The sequence below is a fragment of the Setaria italica genome, chromosome VI (genome assembly GCF_000263155.2).
Source record: "Setaria italica strain Yugu1 chromosome VI, Setaria_italica_v2.0, whole genome shotgun sequence".
Classification (NCBI taxonomy): domain Eukaryota; kingdom Viridiplantae; phylum Streptophyta; class Magnoliopsida; order Poales; family Poaceae; genus Setaria; species Setaria italica.
Genome location: NC_028455.1, coordinates 31,494,161 through 31,499,668, shown reverse-complemented (window position 1 = coordinate 31,499,668; position 5,508 = coordinate 31,494,161). Strand labels below are relative to the sequence as shown.

Genomic DNA, 5,508 nt, shown 5'->3' with positions numbered 1-5,508 from the left:
GATCAAAACTAAGTTTCAGATATATAACAGAACCATCTTGATTTAGTAAGACAAATAGATTGTTGAATGTGTCACGGCCACCAAGTAACGCAGCCATGTCAACTTCAGGATAGTGCAGCAATTTATCTACTACATATTGAAAAGAAAACATTGATAATTTTGAAACATCATATTACATGTTTAGGTAGTATCACAAATGATCATACATGGTACATACGAAATAGCCTCAGTATGCAGCCATCCTTATTTAGAACCAAAAAAAGAGAGTAGAAATTGACTATGCAGCCAGCCAGCCATCCAAAACAAGGTTGATCTGAACTTACTCATTTAGTAGGACAAATTCCATCGTATGCGTGATCAAAGGCACAGGCTGCACAGAGCTGCTGTAGCTGATCGACCACTTCCAGGCTGTAGGAATCAACTCCGGCCGGATCTGGTTTTTTCCCCGTAAACAGAGCCTAGCACGTTTTTTTTTCATTAAGAAGAAAGCAGTTTACAGATACAATCTTGATGGAGCTAAACAAAGCTTGATCAATATAAGAGCACAAAGGACCAAAGAAAGAAAAACACGGAAGAAACGCACAAGCAACCACCACACGACTCGAAACAACAATAAGAAAGCACACTCGAACTCACAAATTTAGACACAACCACTCTCTTGAACCTATCAAAATATACAACCTCGTCAAGGGTGCTAAAGGTCTCAGAACCACAATGGTGACAAAGCATTCATCCAGACATCTGGATCACGGCGGCAAAGCATCCATCCAAACACAACAACAGTGGTAAAATATCCACCCAACCAGCACGATCATGGCGGTAAAGCATCAACCCGAAGCAACAACGACGGCGGCAAATATCCGCCAGAGCAAGAACGGCGGCAAAGGAATCAACCGAGAACTGGCTATACCAGCGGAGTGACAGAGGATTGAGAAGGTAGCCAGGCTGCATTGGAGCGGTGACTTGGTCGGGTGCATAGGTCCAGCAGCTGCTCGGGCGGACACCGGTGAGTTCATCACGCGGGCAGCAGGGCAGGCGCTGACAAGAACGGGAAAATACAGATGAAATTGAACACGGAAGGAGCAAGATTCATAAGGAAAACGAACTAGAAAGAACCAAATTGGCAGAATCACTAACCGAATTTGCACCGAATCAAGTTGCCAAGCTTACAGACTCGATACAACTGCCGCCTGGAAGACAGACGAGATGAATGCCCCATTGCCATTCCTGACAGGCGCGTCCGGGAGGCGTCGACACGGACGAGCGACGCGTGCAGGAGCTTGCTGCTGTGCCCTTCTGCTATCTTACCGCCGCCGCCCCCTTTCGCTCTCTTTCCGCGCCCCCAGCTTCCGCATCGTCTTCCTACTGCCGGTCTTGGAGATCTGGTGGGGATACATGGTGCGGGAAGTTGCTCTCCGTCGACGGGACGACCCGGGGAGGAGGCGTGGATGGATTCATCTTGAGCGGAGGAGGTAGGGATGATGCCTGGAGCACCGGATCCGGCGGCATCTCACAACGACGCGAACAACGGGAGGATGAGCGTCGCTGTAACTTTGGAGCACGAGCCGACGCCGACGACGAACGAGACGACGGCAGTATTATCTTCTCTCATTTGATGATGCACACGTCGGACGAGTTTGCTTGCGTGGCGCGAAAAAAAAGGCAGCCGTCTATGGGTTGTAGGTGCCCTAAGCTGCTGGACCATGGAGGCGAGCCTCTGGAATCATCATTCAAGGGGCTCGACATATGCCAACCCACGCTCAGCTTGGATGACGACGACGACGATGATGATGATATTGTTTAATTCATGGCCAAGAAGGACCGCATGGTCCGCATGGATGGGAAGGCTTGGGTGGTTGCTGTGGACATCAAGAACAACACGTTGCAAGAGGTGGCTGAGTTTGCTGCAGAAAGATTTGCCGGCGTGGGCTTCGCCTATATGCACAGCAGGATATCCAAATACCTGACCTGACGACAGCTCCAGGAACGAAGGGAAACGTGAAGAAGACAGGGATTTGGTAGATTGGCGCCATTCTCTTGTTCTGGTGCTATATTTGTCGTGTTAGTCAGGATGGAACTGTCGAAACTTGGTTCTTGTATTTTGACATGTTATAAAAGGCACCCTGAAGGACCGAAACGGCGACCAGAGGGGGGGTGAATGGGCGCAAGTTCAAAAAAATAAAGTTTAACACTTCCCCTTCCTCTCAAAACTTAATTAAATCACGTTTTTCAAATCTGGACAGAATACTGTTTCCTTAATAAAAAGGATATGGACGAAAATCCGTAAGACCGATCAACCTAAAAATTTGACAGAAAAATCTATACAAAATTATGCAACTAACCCAACTGGAATCATGTCAATCGGACTTTCGGATCTTGAGATATTAAAGGAACAAGCAGACTGTATCAGACAATGACGAGAATAGATTAAGCTCTAATAAGATGCCCTAGCATGATTTTAGATGGATCAAATCAATCTTAACCTCAGCACAACATGACGCACAAGCACATAGATTAATTCACTAATATAAAAAATTGAGACAAGTAATGTGCTTACAAAAGTGCATCTAGCCTCCGCCCAAACATCCTCCCTCTCTTAATTGGAGAGATCAATAAAAATCCCTCACTTAGATTGAAACCCTAGGCTAGACTAGAGAGAGATGAACAGTACCTGCGACGATGAACAGTACCGCGCGTGAACAGTAACCGCGATGAACAGTAACTAACCGCGATGAACAGTAATCGCGAGTTACTGTAGCGCCGAGTTACTGTAGCGCCGAGTACTGTAGCGCCGCCTGTAGCAAAAGGGCTCAAACTCTCTCAACCCTAGGTGCCACGTATTTATATCCTTAGGGTGGCACGGCCTATTTACACATAACCCCCTACGCTAAATAAATTTAACGTAGGTGCGTAAATTCCAGTTACGTCCTCCATGACAAATTCCGCGATGTCCGCGATTCCTCCATCTCCGTGATGTGATCCTCGCGATGTCGCCGCACGACCATCCGAAATCGTATCGCGATCGCCGGAATCTCCATCTTCGGCCAACGCTCGCCGCACGAGCGTCCCGGTATGATGCATGGCTTTATGGCTCAACCAGCGAACCCCGGATTTTGTGGTGTAATCCGAAAACCTCCCTTGACGTCCTCTCGCCGTGTAGCCAGGTACAGTAGACGTACACCGCACGATCGCCTGTCCCTCGAACGCGAGCCTTGATCCACCCTTCACCGTCCCACGGTTCGTCGGCATGGCATCCTATCCCTGTTCTTCACTCGTCGCCGCATGTACCTCGTCTCCACCTGTCACCTGCAACCACACCTGCCAAGAGACACGTCACACGCACACCGTGTTGTCAATCGCTCATCACCAAGGTACTAGCCCACCGGCATCTCAATCTCCCCCTTGATGAGTGCATTGACAACACCACACCGCACAAATTTATTCGAGCTAAAAAAAATAGAAAGAAGGAAAAAGAAACAATCTTGATCCCCAAAGACATGGGCTAGAGAAAAAACTAGGCTCAACACAATCAAGATAAAAAAATCACTCTCCCAAGGTGAATCAAAAACCATATCAATCTTCAAAAAACAATCTCAGCAGCAAAACTCAACACTTTCAGCAAAGCTCCCCCTCAAAACAAGCACGTCAAGTCTCAGCAAAAAACGAAATCAAACTCCTCTTGCAAAAATGAATTTGTGCTACTCGCTCTCCCCCTTGTTGACAAAGCACTCCATCAAGATTAAAATGCAAAGAATCAATTTCGAGAACTATGTGAGAGAGCACAAGTAGAAGCTTCTGAGACATATGTCAAATACTTATAATAGCCAACTAACAACACTAGCCATCCAGAGAAGCAACACAATGCCATGACCAATAGAAATTTAGAATTAAAGTCGTTTTGAAAACCAATTAACCAGGCAAAAGCATGCATATTTCAAAATTAGTGCCAAGCTGAAGACAGAAACATATATCAAGCTCACACGACGGATACACAACTTCAATCAAATGCACTTGTCATATTTAATTCTAGCTTTTATGAGCATGACAAGCAGGGATATGGGAAGCAAGAATTGTGCTCAGCCAGGTTGTTTAATTTTGCTTATGAGCAAGAACCAGCAGAGACATGGGAAAATCAGAGTTGTGCCCATATGTAAATTCTCAGTAAAGCAAGCAGATCATGAGCGAGATAGCAGAGATATGGGAATTCAGAGTTTTTGCTCACAACCATGGTATGCACTTCCGAGTTAAAACTTGCATTGTGAGTTACATTTGCAGTGAAAAATCATTAAAAGAAGCTGACAACCGAACCATGAGCAAGATATATGTCTAGTTTTCAACAAGTCACTAAATCCAGAAAAGCAAGTAGAGCCCAACATAATTTTTGAAGTATACATATATATATGTTGTTTTCAAAAAAAAAAAAAACTGGTCAAGCAAAGCATTTAAACCTCTCCAAAAGCATCGGTCGCAAACTAGCCAAAACAAGTATAAAGCATATGTAACCGAAGCAACTCATAATGATACTAAAATGGGTAACACACCCCGAACTCACCACGCAAACGTGCAAACGTGGTTTGATCGAGTGGTTTAGTCAGAATATCAGCAAGTTGCTGACTAGTATCAATGTATTTAAGCTCAATATCACCCTTCTCAACATGATCCCTCAGAAAATGATGACGAACCTCAATATGTTTCGTCTTAGAATGAAGCACAGGATTCTTTGCAACACTTATAGCACTAGTGCTGTCACACAAGAGAGGAACGCGAGAAAACGACAAACCAAAATCGCGAAGGGTAGCTATCATCCATAAAAGCTGAGAACAGCAACTAGCAGCAGCAACATACTCGGCCTCTGTAGTAGATTGGGCAACATTGGATTGTTTTCTGGAGGACCAAGAAACAAGCGAAGAACCCAAAAATTGGCAAGTACCCGAAGTAGACTTTCTATCCAAACGACACCCAGCAAAATCAGCATCCGAATAACCACCCAAACTGAGAGTCGAAGCAGCAGAGTACCAAAGGCCAAATTCAGGAGTAAATCGAAGATACCTCATGATGCGCTTCACCGCCTGACGATGAGAAATCCTGGGGGACGCCTGAAAACGAGCACACATACACACAGCAAAGTGTATATCCGGCCTTGTTGCAGTCAAGTACAGCAGTGACCCGATCATGCTTCGATAATCCTTCTGATCCACGGGCTCTCCGTTCTCATCAGCATCCAAAGCCGCGCTAGTCGGCATGGGCGTAGAAATTGGCTTTGCATCATCCATCGCAAACTTCTGCAGGACATCCTTCGTGTACTTTCCCTGATGTACAAATGTTCCTTCCGAAGTTTGTTTAATTTGTAAGCCAAGGAAGAATTTCAGCTCGCCCATCATAGACATCTCAAATTCTTTGCTCATCACATCTGCAAACTTTTTCACAAGAACATGAGAGGAACCACCGAAAATGATATCATCCACATAAATCTGAACTATTAAAGTGTCATTGCCTTGCCTGAGGAGA

The 5,508-nt window shown here is 45.4% G+C and overlaps 1 long non-coding RNA gene across 1 annotated transcript; it reads right to left on the bottom strand.

Moving 5' to 3' along the window:
• Positions 1-230: 230 nt before the first annotated feature.
• LOC111257750 lies at positions 231-1,661 on the bottom strand. The gene is made up of 3 exons (XR_002678331.1): positions 1,138-1,661; positions 911-1,038; positions 231-458 (listed from the first exon to the last, which is right to left on the bottom strand). It is a non-coding gene; the product is annotated as an uncharacterized LOC111257750 (long non-coding RNA).
• Positions 1,662-5,508: the final 3,847 nt, after the last annotated feature.